Raw genomic sequence first — 16,244 nt, forward strand, 5'->3', positions numbered from 1 at the left:
AGAATATGGTGATTTGCAAATCCTTTTCAATTTATATTGAATTGAATTCATTTAAAAGACAAAATATTTAATGTTCAAACAAGATAAACTTTACTGTTTTTAGCAGATATTCACTCACTTTGAATCTGATCGTCTACAACACATTCTAAAGAAGTTGGGATGGTTTTTACCACTGTGTTAAATCACCTTCCCTTTAAAAACTCAATAAGCGCTCGGGAACTGAGGACCCTATGTGTGGAAGTTTTAGTTCAGGAAGTTCAACTAATGGTTTTCTGAAGTGTTTCTGAGCCCGTGTGGTGATTAATATCCCTTCCAGAATGATGTCAGTTTATAATGCAGTGCCGCCTGAGGGGTCAAAGGTCACGGGTGTTTAATGTTGGTTTTCTGCAGCTTACTTACAGAGATTTCTCCAAATTTTCAGAATATTTTTTTTTAGTTTAGTTTAGTTTAGTTTAGTTTATTTCGGTTCATCAAAGTTAAAACACTTTTAAACAAAGTGACAATAATTACAGTGATTAAAAATATTAAGTGCACACATGCTTTCACACATGAAAAATAAGTAAAGAAAAGAGAAAAATAAAAAATATATAATAATAATAATAATAATAATAATAATAATAATAATAATAATTATAATTAGTTATCAAAAATTCTCAGTTTCAAACCTGATAATGACTGAAAAGGTGTAGTCTGAAGCTAATGCTTATTTTTACTGCCCTTTTTAAATTTTATTGTCATCTTATATAGTCAAATCATACACATAAATAATACAGGAGTATGTTAATGTTAATCCACATATCAGAGCCTCCCATCATTAATAGTAGTTAATTCCTCATATTTATAAGAGCTTATCACATTATCTTATCTTTAAACATTCTTTTAAATTTACAAATTTACACATTCTTAAATCTTTTTCACATTTATTCCATAACCGAACCCCTTTAACAGATATACATCTATTTTTTAATTCAGTTATTAATTTTGTTTTTTTAAACACACACCTACTCCTCTAAGTTCATATTTACTCTCTTTAATTTCAAACAGCTTCTGGATACAGATAGGAAGTAAATGGTTTTGTGCTTTGTACATTAACAGTGCAGTTTAAAGGTTGACTATATCACTGAATTTTAAAATATGTAGATTAATAAATAATTTGTTGGTTGGTTCATAGTACGTTTTTTTACTTATAATTCTTATAGCTTTCTTTTGTAATATGAAGATTTAAAGGTTTAGTGTTGGTTTTATATGTGTTTCCCCACTGCTCCACACAATAGCTCATGTATGGAACAATGAAGGAACAATACAGTACATAAAGTTAATTTTGATTCAATATATCTTTAATTTTATATAATATTGCCAGAATTTGAATTGTTGCAAGCATCATTTATGATTAACATTTATGATTAACATCATCAATCTTAATTTTAACTGTATTTTTAATTTGTCTCTTACCAAATATTATGAATTTTGTTTTACTTAAATTCAGGGATAGCTTGTTTATATCAAACCATTTCTTTAAGACTGTCAGTTCCCTTTCCATCGTATTCAGTAGCTGTTCCAAACATTTCTCAGAGCAGTATAGATTAGTATCATCAGCAAATAATGCACATTTTAGCAATTTTGACACTTTACAGATGTCATTTATATACAGTGTGAACAGTTAGTGTGGACTTTTTAAGAGGGATCTGGCAACCCAGTAGCGATACAGCGGGTGGCTGAGGAGTGAGAGCAGCTCTCAGCAGAAGAGGAAAATTCGGGGATTTAATTGTATACCCGCTTTGCGGCGCAGTAAATCACAGACCAATCACGTGTGGGGTAAGATCACCAAACGCTCTCTTCAGTCAATCAGATCTGTGCAGACGCAGTAAGGAAAAAATAAATAAATAAACACACCGCTCCTCGCGCGGGATCGAACCCGTGTTGTCAGGGTCGCGGTCGTGAAAAAACGCCTTTATAAGGAGAAAGGGAGCCCAAAAACGGGCGGAAAAACGAGAACTGGACCATACTGAATTCTAATTAAATACTCCTGGCATAGAGGATGCTTCTGCTTCTTTTAAGTTGTATATCTGGCTGCATTTTGGCTCCAGTGGAAACAATAAACAGTGACAGAGTGACCAACAAGACACAAACCATATATAAATACTGTAAGTAAATCCTACACGTGACTGTTTCATAGGCAGCTGTACTAATCCCTTAGCTCTGTACTGTATTTAAAAACATGTTCTGTCTCTGTTTGCACTTCAAGCAAAGTCTTAATATGACTGGTTGTGGTTTGCACTTATTGTTTGCTCTATATAAGACCTAGAAAAGTTTTATTTTTATTTTTTAATCTTATTTTTATTTCTATTTCCTATAAAATCAATGTGTGAGAGAAACCAGTCTGTTAATTGTGTTGTATGATTTTGTCAAATAAAACTCTAGTTTTCAAGCCATTTTCCATTTTTGACATTTTCTTTAAATTTTTATTTTTAAATCTCGTCTCGTCTCGTTCTCGTGAACCCAATATCGTGTCTCGTCTCGTCTCGTGAGATTAGTGTCTCATCACACCCCTAGTGTCAAATGCTTTTTTAAATCTATAAACACCCCAACAGCATACTCCTTGTAATTCACTGCAGCTGATATATCCTCTACAAGATGCATCACCGCCATTGAGGTGGACCTATTTACTCTAAAACCAAACTGTTGGTCATTCAGTAAATTGTGTTTGTCTATGAAATGATTTATCCTGTCTACAAATATTTTTTCTAAAATGTTTGAGAACTGGGAGAGCAGAGAGGTTGATCTGTAATTTGAGAGCTGGTGAAAGTCTCCACTTTTATAAATTGGAATAATTTTAGCTTTTTTCATTTTATTAGGAAATGAGCCTTTGCGTTTTAAGAGACTGATTACAGATATATGTAAAATGTTTCACCATACATTCTATTATAGACTTAACTGTAGTCATTTCTATTCCATTCCAGTTTGTGGATGTTTTATTATTAGGGTTCAAGCACTGAAGGTGCGTAAAACCCTATTGTTTTTGCTAAGATTTTTCTTATTATTATTATTCTTTTTCCTCTGAAAAAGCAGTTGTGCAGCCTAAACCGTAACTCTTAGAGATATGAAACTTGGTAGGTAGATGTAGGATAAGTGCATCTCGGAGGACAACAAAAATGGCACCGATTGGTCAAAGGGTGGCGCTATAAACAAGGAAATTTCATTTTTCATTTTTTTCTCAAAAACTCCAGAACCATAAGACCTACATTCAAAATTCTTTTTTTGCTGGATTCCTTCAATTTGGACCATGTACTTCCGTCTATTTAGATTTTTTGCTAATTTGCATAATATGCAAAACATACTTTTGCAAACTAGTCCTAGGAATTTTGACCAATACTGACATGTTTGGTATCAAAATACTCGATAGAGTATGGGCTTGATGGGCTTCAATATTCATCAAAAAAAATTTGAAATTTGTAAACAATATGGCCGCTATATGCTAATTAGTCCTTCCGGATATATGCCCCATTCACTCCAACAGTTAAATTTGGAACATTGTTTCTCAGCAACCGTGCAACCTAGCAAGCTGAAAATTTGCACACAGAATCTATCATACAAACGCTAAAGGATGTTTAAAGGGCAACTTCATCAATCAAAATGGCTGAACGACATCAGCCAATCAGCATTCAGCAGGCTTTTTCACAGGCTGTACGTTGCCCAATCAGGATGAAACTTGGCTGTTATGTTCAGATGGAGACATTGTAGTGACCTGCAAAGTGGTGAAACAATTCGGCCACTGGGGGCGCTGTTCCAAAAAAAAACTAGTATATCTCAATCATAATGTAATATTTTGACATCTAATTGGTTTTGCCATATTAAGTGCAGTGCCTCTGACATATGTGTAAATACAGTTATGTTTAAAAAATGCTTTGTTTATTCATAATTGCTACTTGTTTTAAAATAGCTATATTTAAACTAGTCTCTGGATATTTGGCCTATCACCTCCATTTTGGTCTTGTTGCACACTGTAGAGTCTGCAGGTAAATAGACATCAAAAACAATTGTGAAACTGTCACTTACAATAGTGTCCAGGCATCAAGTAATCAGCGCGTCCTTGAAATTTCCAACCTAAATTGCTGTAACTGTGCAATATTTGCTGTAACCTCTCACAATGTTAAACACTGCTGTACAATATCACTGTGGTGAAGCACCATTTAATTCAGAACTAGATTTAGAACAACTTTGTAATTACATGTCATGTCAGAACATTCACTCCTTGGTGTTAATATAAACTTGTTTGGTCAAAAAGTCAGCTTATTTTGAAAAGGTCAAAAGCTCAATCTGAACACCACTTTGTGAACATTCTGGTTCAGGTCTCCTAATCAAAAACTATAACATGTAGACACCTTTTGACTAATTGTAACTCAAGTGATGAATATTCTACAAATTTTAATATATTTGCATGTGAATTTAAGCACTGATCATGTTCAATGTCCTCTGCCCATCATTAATAACAGGTGAAAGACTTTTGATAATCTATAAATGTGACAGGGTGTCTCCAATTATAATAGACCTTCTTACACATCACTATCCTATGCTCTAGTAGGCACCATTGTGCCAGTTGGTGCTTGAACCCACTGATTGCCGCTTGCGGCTATATTTATTTTTGGTTTTTTACCATTTCCAGTATTTTCATTTTTTTATCAGTTCTCCTGTTAAACATAGGGAAAGGGTTTATATCAACAGTATCTTTGTCTACACCATCCTTATTTGTTGGTTTCACAATCTCTTTTACTAAGTTAATTTTTACATAGTAGTCATTAAACTCATGAATCATTTCTTTAGTTATAATTGTATCGTCTTCTTTTACAAGATATTCTGGAGTGTCTACTCTTGCAGGTCCTTCCTGATGATGGTATTTAGTACACTCCATGTTTTATGCAGGTTGTACCTATGCTGCTCCAATAAGTTTTTGATGATATTATGGGCTGTAGGTGATGAAATTCCTAAATTCTGTGCAGCTGCATGTTGAGAAACGCTGTTCTTAAACTGTTGGGACTATTTCTTCACGCAGTTCTTCACAAAGTGATGATCCTCTCTCCATCCTTGCTTATGAACGACTGAACTTTTCAGGAATGCTCCCTTCATACCCAATCATGACCCTCACCTGTTTCCTATTAACCTGATCACCTGTGGAATGTTCTGAACAGGTGTTTTTCCAGCATTCCTCACCTTTCCCAGTCTTTTGTTGCCCCTGTCCCAACTTATTTTGTACGTGTTGCAGCATCAAATTCAAAATAAGTGAGTATTTGCAAAAACTAATAAAGTTTATCCATCTGAACATTAAATATCTAACCAATATTAAAACTTCTCATCATTGTTACCTGAGATTAATAGAATTGTTACCATCTCTAAAGTGTGTTATAGTATAGAAGTTATAGTTGTAGAATTCAGAGAACACAAAAAAGTCATGTCATCCTTACCTGAGATCAGCAGAACTGTTGTCCTCTCTGAATTCTATTAATCTGCCCATTGACTGGTCACTCTTCATGGAGACACAGCTGGGTTCAGGAGAGTCTGTCCTCTCTCTCGGAATCTCACTAAAACATTTAAGAGAGGAAAAATGTTTTAAGTACAACTAATAATATTTGTTGAGTATAAAATGTATAAATTTCAGGATTTACTCTTGTATTAAGGTAAAGTTTGGTAATAAAATTCACATTTTAGATGATTATACAGTCCCTAAATAATACCAAAAAATATAAGTAATTATAAAACTCATGATGAACAATGGGGTAAATATGGATAGTTATATTTATTTCATTCAGAATTTTAAGTGTATAAATACTAGGATTCACTCATTTATTCATGTAAGATTTGGTATGTAAGTAGTAAGTGTGTCACGCTCCTGTCTCTTCCACACTCAGCTCTACCTGCGATCTGTAGCCTCTGGACCTCACACTGAAACTACACTCACAATCACATGACACATCACATGCCTCTATTCGGAAGTCGGTCACATGAATCCTTATTCAACACTTTTTTTTTGCCTGTTTTTGTATCTCTCATTTTTGACCTTGCTTTGTTCACTGACCACTTTTAATTGTAAACACAGTTTAATACAGTAAACTAGTTTACAGTTATTCTACATGTTAATTATGAAACTGGTTAAATAAATAACGTTGGGATCTATTTGTATCTTTATTGATTATTTTAAATCTGTCAGATACTTCAGTCCCTTCAATCATTTACTCTTCCAGATCCACAAAAACATATTTAATCTTATTCATCATATACATCATCCTTACCTGAGATCAGTAGATCTGTTATCCTCTCTGAAGTCTAAAGGTTTATCCATTGACTGGTCACTCTTCATGGAGACACAGCTGGGTTCAGGTGAGTCTGATCTCTTATCCTGATCCAGTCTAAAACACAACCAGTATCAGACACCATCTACAACCTTTCCAGCAAACCTTTCACTTTATACCCAATCACATTATTCTCTCACCTCTCAGCTTCCTGTGTGTCCTGTTCCCCAGAGACACTCATTTTGGAGCTCATTTTCCTCCTTCAGATCCTTCAGAGACCCCTAATCCTGTAAACACACACAAATCCACATACTGCCTTCCTGTTTAAAGTAAGGTAATGTTCTTCTCTCTGAGTCTAAAACACTTTTAGTCAGAGAGTAAATTCTAGTATTAAAGCTTCAGTTTTTACCTCTGTGCCTCTGTTCATCTTCATGTTCTTCTCATTTAAACAGAAGCTACTGAAGATTTCACTTTCCCTTTAAACCAGTTTAAACTGGATTAGTTCCTCAATTCAGTATTAAGTTCAGGAATTGAAGAGTGACATGTTTATTGATATTCTCAGTGAAAGCTGGACACGGTCTGACTATCTAAAATGTTTCTATGGAAGCACAAACAGCAGGATATGTTCTGTCTGATACATTTCCTCCTCTGTCCCCCCTTTAGGCCCTGTCAAAAAATGTTTTCTGCCTTGAACTTATATATCCTAACCATCTCTCATTTACTTTCTGGAGTCTGAGGCCTCTCAGACAATACTGAGGTAGTCTTACATAGTTTGACCTTTTGTAATATTTAAACTACATAATAATCATTGCTGTCCAATGAAAAACATGTATCTCCAAAACAGCAACTTTACAGGAGAGAGATACAACCTCTGACCTGTCTGGTGAGTTCTTTGTTCTTCATGATGCTGTTTGTTCACTAGTGTTCTCTAACAAACCACTGAGGCCTTCACAGAACAGCAGTATTTATACTGAGACTAAATTACACACAGCTGGATTCACTCTATTAACTCATTAAGTGACTTCTGAAGGTAATTGGTTGCACTGGATTTTATTTAGGGGTTTCAGAGTAAAGGGGGCTGAATACTTTTGCACATCACACTTTTCAGATTTTGAAAAAACATGTATAATTTTCTTTCCACTTAACAATTATGTGATACTTTGTGTTGGTCTATCACTTAAAATCTCAATAAAATACATTACAATTTTGTGGTTGTAAGTTAATAACATGAGAAAAGGTTTAAGGGCTGTAAATACTTTTGCAAGCCACTGTAATTATTGTGGCGTCTGTGTGTGTGTGCCTGTCTCTGTGTGTCTGTGTGTGTGTGTATGTGTGCGGTGTGCCCTAGCCTACGTAGTTGGCCCCTCCCCCGTTTCCTAGGTTATGGGGAGGGGCTATGCAGATGGGTGCCGGCTAGGGCATTTACCATGGAGTAGGGAGGGAGAAGGTCTGGGGACCTGGCTGTGTGTTTTGTTGTGTAGGCAGTTGGGTTTCGCTCTCCTAGCCTTGTTAAAGGCTGTAAGCGAGTGGCAAGCCGGTTCAATAAAGAGCTTTGAGTACTTGTCATGAGTCTCACGGGTCCTCCTTCCTCTTCCACGCCACATTTGGTGTCAGAAGCGGCCCTGCTGGATGATATGGAGGAGCTGGCAGGGGAAATCGAACGGCTGAAGAGGATAACGGCGGACCAGCGGACGAGAGGCAAGACTCGCCAGCGGAGCGGACCCAGAACTGACGGCGCCAGCAGGCTGTCCGAAGGTCGAGCCCGCGGAGCGGATGGCGCGAGGACGGCGGCACCGGCTCACGGAGTGGACGGCGCGATGACGTCAGCGCCGGCTCGCGGAGCGGATGGCGTGGAGACGGCGGCGCTGGCTCCCAGAATGGACGGCGCGCTGACGGCGAGCTTGACGGCTCATCCCCGCCTGGCATGCTATGACGGCAGCGCTGACTGGACGGCCTTCGAAGCTCAGCTGGAGATCGTGGCGGGCCGTGCGGGCTGGACGGATGCTGAGACGGCGGCCAACCTCTGTCTGGCGCTGCAGGGAGACGCACTGAGGGTGCTGATCGAGCTCCCCGCGGAGTGCCGCTGCGAGCTGTCTGACTTGACACGGGCGCTGAGAACCCGCTTCAGCCGTCAACCGTCCGAGGCGGCCGCCAAAATGCTAGTGGCGGACCGGCGCCGGCAGCGGGGAGAGACTTTGGGCGTGCTGGCATCTGAGATGGCTCTGCTAACCCGCCAAGCTTATCCGGCATTCCCGCGAGCGGCTCAGAGGAGTCTCGCGCTGGATAATTTCCTGCGCGCCCTGGAGCCAGGCGAGCTGCGCAAGCATGTGAGACTGGCCGACCCGCAGACCCTGGAGGCCGCGGTGGAGGTGGCTGAGCGGTCCGAACTCATCCTGTCCAGCCATCCGGGACCGTGGGGGGCGTCGCCCGGAGCCCATGATCCACCGAGATGGAGGCGAAGCCGGCCTGATGCGCAACTGGAGTGCTGGCATTGCGGGGGGGCGTGGCCACAAGCGAGCGCAGTGCGGCCGGCCGGGAAACGGAGCTGGGACCACCAAGTGAGGGTTACGGTGGCCCCAGGGATTCTAGGATTACCCTCGGGACCTGATCACGGAGCTGTCGGACCCGGCGGCTATTTTCTGAAGTGCACGCTGAATGGAGTAACGGTGGACGCGCTGGTGGACACGGGCTCGTCAGTCTCGCTGATAAAGCCTGAGCTCGCGATGGATGTGGCAGGCGAGTTTGGGATGGACTGCAGCCGGCGCATCGCTCTCTCTTCGGCCACCGGAGATCCTATCGCTCTCCTGGGATTAACGGAGCTGACTGTTGATGTTGGCAAGGGCCCCTTTCAGCAGGAGTTCTGGGTCGGGCACATCAACGACCCGTGCATTCTGGGCAAGGACCTGCTCGCACGCGTTGGAGCCGTTATTGACTGTGCACGGGGCTCGGTGCTGGTGACTGGACTCCCCGTAGAGAAATGCGACGAGTGCGGGGTAAGTGAACCGGGGGGCGGCAATGTGTGTGATTCGGTGCACGATACGGTCAAGGGTCCGTTAGATGCGGGGTTAATTATCGATCCGATTGAAGAGATGCTGGAGCGCAGTTGTGTGGGCTTATCAGAGCCCCAACAACTGCGCTTACGTGACCTGATTGAGCGTTTTCGCGCTAGCTTCGCTGTGTCTGAGCGCGAGTGTACTAGGACTAGCCTCGCGTTTCATTCTATAAACACAGGCGACGCCCAGCCCATCAGGCTGAGACCGCACCGTCTGGCATTTGCGAAACGCGTGGCGGCTGAGCAGTTAGTCCGTGATATGGCGAGTGCGGGCGTTATTGAGCCTTCGAGCAGCCCGTGGTCGGCCCCGGTGGTCCTTGCAAAAAAGAAGGACGGGAATTGGCGTTTTTGTGTTGATTATCGCCGACTTAACGCCGTCACGAAGCTCGACTCTTATCCGCTTCCCAGGATCGACGATACGCTAGATCAGCTGTCAGGCTCAGCCTGGTTCAGCTCGCTAGATTTGAGGAGCGGGTATTGGCAGGTGCCCCTGGCTGAAGGGGATAGGGAGAAAACCGCTTTCTCGCTTGGCTCGGCTCTATGGCATTTCACGGTGCTCCCGTTTGGGTTGTGTAACTCGCCGGCTACTTTCGAGCGTCTTATGGAGCGCGTGTTAAGCGGGATCCCGCGTTCGTGCTGCGTTGTTTACCTGGATGACGTCATGGCGCACGGGACCGACTTCGACTCCGCGCGCTCTCACCTCGAGGTGGTGCTCGGCGCGATTCAGGCGGCTAACCTGAAGCTCAACCCGGCGAAGTGTAACTTGCTGAGGCAGCGCGTGAATTTTCTGGGCCATGTAGTGAGCGGTGCTGGCGTGGAAACCGACCCTAAAAAGGCGGAGGCGGTCCGTGACTGGCCTGTCCCACGTAACGCGAAAATGGTTCGTAGTTTTGTGGGGCTCGCGTCGTATTACAGGCGGTTTATCAGGGGGTTCGCGGACGTGGCGGCACCGCTTCACAATTTAACTAGACCGGGTGTGACATTCCGTTGGTCTGACGAGGCGGAGCGAGCGTTCGGGGAGCTAAAAAGCCGTCTATGCAATGCTCCCGTTCTTGCGTATCCGAATATGTCGGAGAGCTTCATTGTGGATACGGATGCGAGCGACCGTGGCCTCGGAGCGGTTCTATCGCAGGTTCAGGATGGCTCGGAGCGCGTTATAGCATACTATAGTCGCCGCCTAGACAAGGCGGAGCGTAACTATTGCGTGACGCGCCGGGAGCTACTCGCGGTGGTCGAGGGCCTTAAGCATTTCCGACCGTATGTGTATGGGGTCCCGTTTCTGCTGCGCACCGACCACGCCTCGCTTCAGTGGCTCATGCGTTTCCGCGAGCCCGAGGGCCAGCTCGCACGCTGGATATCTAGGCTTCAGGAGTTTAGCTTCGAGGTTGTGCACCGACCGGGCCGTAGCCATGGTAACGCGGACGCTTTGTCGCGCCGGCCGTGTGTGGCCTTGGACTGTAAGCATTGCGCTCGTGCGGAGGAGAAATCCGCTGAGACTGCTCATTGCGCTGCAGTCTCAGCGGATGTGACCGGCGGTGTAGTGGTGGCGCAGGTGTCCGTGGAACAGATACGAGATGCGCAACGGGCGGATCGCGACTTAATGTGGGCCGTACACGCGCTCGAGGCGAATGTCACGCCGTCGTGGGAGGAGGTGGTGCCGTTGGGTCCGGTCGCTAAAGCGCTGCGCTCCAACTGGGCTAGCTTTAGCCTGTCTGATGGTGTGCTGTGTCATACCTGGGAGGATCCGGCGAACGGGCAGCGCGTGTTTCGGGTGGTGATACCGCGGGCGTTTAGGGATTCGGTCCTACGGGGAGTCCATGGGTCGCCTGGGGCTGGGCACTTTGGCGTTACCAAAACCCTGAAGCGCCTGCGACAACGTTTCTATTGGCCCGGGTGCAGGGCTGATGTGGAGCTCTTTGTGCACTGCTGTGACGTGTGCGCCGCAAAGAAAGGCCCCGCGAGGGCGCCCCGCGCCCCACTTCACCCCTATCAGTGCGGCGGCCCGATGGAGCGGGTGGCCGTGGATGTGTTGGGCCCCTTCCCGGTGACGGACTCTGGGAACCGCTACGTCTTGGTGGCGATGGACTACTTTACGAAGTGGCCGGAGGCCTACGCGGTGCCGGACCAAGGGGCGGTCACTACTGCAGATGTCCTGGTGCGGGAGTTCTTCTGTAGATTCGGGGTTCCGGAGGAGCTGCATAGCGACCAGGGGAGGAACTTCGAGTCGGAGGTCATGGCGGAGGTCTGCCGCATCTTGGGCATACACAAGACCAGGACGACGCCCCTTCACCCGCAGAGTGACGGGCTGGTGGAGCGGTTTAACCGCACGCTGGCAACGCAGTTGGCCATGGTGTCGAGCAAAGGCCAGCGCGACTGGGACAAACATCTACCGGTCGTGCTGCTGGCCTGCCGCTCGGCCGTGCAGGAGACGACAGGATTTACGCCGGCGCTGCTTATGTTTGGTCGCGAGCTGCGGACGCCGGTGACTTTGGCCTTCGGGGCGCCTCCTGACGGGGGTGAGGTCGCTAAGGACACGCCCACTTTCGTTTCGGACCTTTTGTCCTCACTGGATTTAGCGCACGGGCTCGCGCGCTCGAACCAGTCGGCTGCCGGACAGAAGCAGAAGCGCGCGTATGATACGCGCTGCTTCGGGGACCCGTTGGAGGCGGGGGCGAGGGTTTGGCTGTACAACCCGCAGCGCAAAAAGGGACTGTGCCCGAAACTCCAGTCGGCCTGGGTGGGTCCGTGCCGGGTGCTCTCCAGACTTGGGGAGGTGGTTTATCGGATCCGGTGGGGCAGACGCACGATGATCGTGCACCGGGACAGGCTGGCCCCATATAGGCCGAAGCTGACGGACACTGGGGACAGCGGTGCGGTACCCGCCGGCCCTGCACCTGAGCCTGGCCCGAACTCTGGCTCTTCGGAGCCGCTGGCAGGCGGCGCTGTGCCCGGCCCCTCCAGGCTGCCGCGGGTGAGGAGGCCGCCTGCCCGCCTTCGGGACTTTGTCTGTGACTAATTGTAAAAAAAAAAAAAAAAACACATGTTTTGTTGTTCATGGGGTTTATGTTGAGTTTGTGGGGTCGCCGGGACGGCTGACCCTTGAGGGGGGGGCTATGTGGCGTCTGTGTGTGTGTGCCTGTCTCTGTGTGTCTGTGTGTGTGTGTATGTGTGCGGTGTGCCCTAGCCTACGTAGTTGGCCCCTCCCCCGTTTCCTAGGTTATGGGGAGGGGCTATGCAGATGGGTGCCGGCTAGGGCATTTACCATGGAGTAGGGAGGGAGAAGGTCTGGGGACCTGGCTGTGTGTTTTGTTGTGTAGGCAGTTGGGTTTCGCTCTCCTAGCCTTGTTAAAGGCTGTAAGCGAGTGGCAAGCCGGTTCAATAAAGAGCTTTGAGTACTTGTCATGAGTCTCACGGGTCCTCCTTCCTCTTCCACGCCACATTATTATAATTATTTAATTAGGAGAATAACAGCTGCATTGTATGATACCATATTAAAATCACAGCAGTGTCACATTTCAATATGTTAATAATATATTCACCGTAAATCATCCTAGTAGTTAAAGAGACGATCATTGATAACTGTGTAATAACTGTGTAATAACTGTGTAATAACTGTATAATAACTACTGTACTATAGAACAGCTGAACAGACAGTGTAATAATTAGCATTATGTGTCTCAGTATTTTAATGGTAGAATCACAGAGACCACATAACTATGTCTATAACTATAAACTACAATAGTAAAACTATGGCAGCATCATTAATTAAACATAGTGATCATAAGGAAGCACAGTAGTTCAGAGTAATGTTATGGTTATATATGCAATAACTATAGTTACTATATAAAATCATAGTAAAACCATAGTAATTCTTTTGTAAGAGTAACTAAGAGCTAGATTAATTTAATAGATTAATGATGAGCTTCCAGCAGCTGATCAGCCAATTGACTGCACTAGAAAATCAACACATAGAAACAACAGTAAAATAAACTAAACACTGCACTTTATTAATATATGAAATAAACAGGCAGCATTAATGCTAAAAGTCTCTCTTTACACTGCAAACATGATCATTACAGACAGTAGCTGTGAGGGAGAGCTGGCATCCCCCCACAGGAGGGAGGCAGAGAGCCACCACTCAGCCTGAATCCAGACCTGCTGCTAGACTGGTTTCCACCACCAGAGGGAGGCAGAGAGCTTCCTCTTATCTCATCATTCATCATCTGCTCCACATGAGCTCTGGTCTATTTACAGTTTTTTACAATCACTAACATGCTTTTATCTGATCTGTATTCACATTTTCAAAACTCTAAATACGTTTAACTCAACATCTGTCTGTTGTGGACTAAACTGTTCATACAGTTCATGTAGCGATCACACAATATGTATTCAATTAGCATGTTTTATACATGCTTACATTTTATTAACAAACTAAATTATCCACTAACACAGTTCTGGATTTTTCTTATCTTATTTACAATTGCTTTAATACAGCATGCTAAAATTAAATATCTCATGTTACAAACCTTAAATACAGTATATAACTGCTGTTTTTACAACAATAGCATGTGTAAATCTATTATAACTAATATACAATTTTGAATTTGCACATTATTAATAATAAATAAAAGACTATGATAAGCCAATCAGAGCTGGAACTGGATTTTAGCTTTAGACATAATGCTGTCAGTGACATGAACACATAAAAAATGGTATTTTTGTTTTGGACTGGCTGTGGCCAGTGTAGGAGCTCATAGAGAGAGATAGAGAGAGAGAGAGAGAGAGAGAGAGAGAGAGAGAGAGAGAGAGAGAGAGAGAGAGAGAGAGAGAGAGAAAAAGAAAGAAAATATCTCTGGATGGAGGGAAAGTAATAGTTACTCCAGGAAAAAGTGTAGTTAAACCAGGACAAGGGAGAGAGGAAGAGTTGGGTCAGGATAAGGAAGAGGAACAAAGGTGCCAAAAGTATTTACATTCATTACTCTGTAGGTAGAAGTATAGATACTAGAGTTTAAAATATAAATACTTCTGTAGAAGTTGAAGCATCAACTCAAGTATCAACTTTTACTCAAGAAAAAAATGGAAAAGTTCTGGTTTCAAAAATACAGTAAAAATTATAAAAGTTAAAGTAATGGAAGGGAATATATATCTGTAATGTCAGTAGCTTTTATTATTTTAACAGTGGTTGCACTGTGATTGACTATACGTAGCTCTGGAACAGAGAACATGCGTTCTTGTGTTTTGAAAGTATTAGTTGATGTTAAATCAGGTTTTTGTGTTTTTGTGACGACAAAATGTGCTTTTGTGCAGGAAATGAAGTGTTTGGTTAATTGTATGAGGGAGGTGTGGTGCTGTATTTCGAGTTTAGATAAAGTAAAATCTAAAGTACTGGTAAATGCTTCTCAGCAGGTGTAAAATAGAAACTGTAAGGAGAGCTCTCTGTGTTTCTGAAGTGTTTTTAGTAAAAGTAGAAATGATTCAGTAAATTTCCCCCAACCTGCCTCTAATTACTGACTTTATTTCAGCAGTAAAAGATCTGTTCTTGACTGGAGTCTCTCGGTGCAGCACTTTCACTGTGGTTCTCATTCTCATGCTGAACAATCATTGATGGATTCTCTTCTTTGTGTTTATGAACATTACAATCTCCAACCGCTGTGTTTTACCCCAAGTGCACAAAATCATCATCATCACATAAGTCTGGATGCAGCTTTGTTCTACAGATGTGAGAAAAGGGAATTAAATCTGTTAATATCAGAGTCAGAGGACTTTCTCTGCTGGAGGAAAATTTAAAGTTTAAATCTACTGTAGTTTTAGTAGTTTTAACTGGTTTTCTATTGAGGGTTTTGTTGAAGTCTAGAGTCAAATGTTTGGAACTAAATTTGATTTGGAAGCTGCACATTTTCCCCATCAAACATGTTTTAAGGTTTTAAAGTTTTCATTAGTCATTAATCTGAGAAACTCTGATTAATTCTACACTTTTAAAAGTCTGGGTTTAGGCTTTATGAAGTTTGGTATATGCTGGTCTGTTGTGGAAGTTGTGATCTGGGTGTGATCTGGGTTTAGATAGTTTAATACTTTAATATGATTCTTGTTGGATCATTAATAAAAGAGTGGGATCTAGAGTTTGTAGATGACGCCATTATTAAACTAGAAAAATGCATTTCCTGAAGGAAACACAGGATCGTTGTGCAGCTAAAATGGCTCCTACCGTTTGCTATGGTCGTTGCTATTATGTTGCAAGGTGCTTGCTATGGTGTCTGTGGTGGTTGCTAGGTGGTTGCTACGGCATTGCTATGGTATCCATGGTGGTTGCTATGATGTTGTTAAGCAGTTGCTATGTGTTGCTAGGTGGTTGCTAAGGCATTGCTAAGGTATCTGTGGGTCTTGCTATGATGTTGCTAAGCAGTTGCTAGGTGGTTGCTACGGCATTGCTATGGTATCCATGGTGGTTGCTATGATGTTAAGCAGTTGCTAGGTGGTTGCTAAAGCATTGCTACAGTATCCATGGTGGTTGCTATGATGTTGTTAAGCAGTTGCTATGTGTTGCTAGGTGGTTGCTAAGGCATTGCTAAGGTATCTGTGGGTCTTGCTATGATGTTGCTAAGCAGTTGCTAGGTGGTTGCTAAAGCATTGCTACGGTATCCATGGTGGTTGCTATGATGTTAAGCAGTTGCTAGGTGGTTGCTAAAGCATTGCTACAGTATCCATGGTGGTTGCTATGATGTTGTTAAGCAGTTGCTATGTGTTGCTAGGTGGTTGCTAAGGCATTGCTAAGGTATCTGTGGGTCTTGCTATGATGTTGCTAAGCAATTGCTAGGTGGTTGCTAAGGTCTTGCTAGATGGTTGCGAAGGCATTGCTATGATATCTGTGGTGGTTGCTATGGTGTTGCTAAGCAGTTGCTAGGTGCTTG

This window comes from Astyanax mexicanus, unplaced genomic scaffold, assembly GCF_023375975.1.
Source record: "Astyanax mexicanus isolate ESR-SI-001 unplaced genomic scaffold, AstMex3_surface scaffold_32, whole genome shotgun sequence".
Taxonomy (NCBI): Eukaryota; Metazoa; Chordata; class Actinopteri; order Characiformes; family Acestrorhamphidae; genus Astyanax; species Astyanax mexicanus.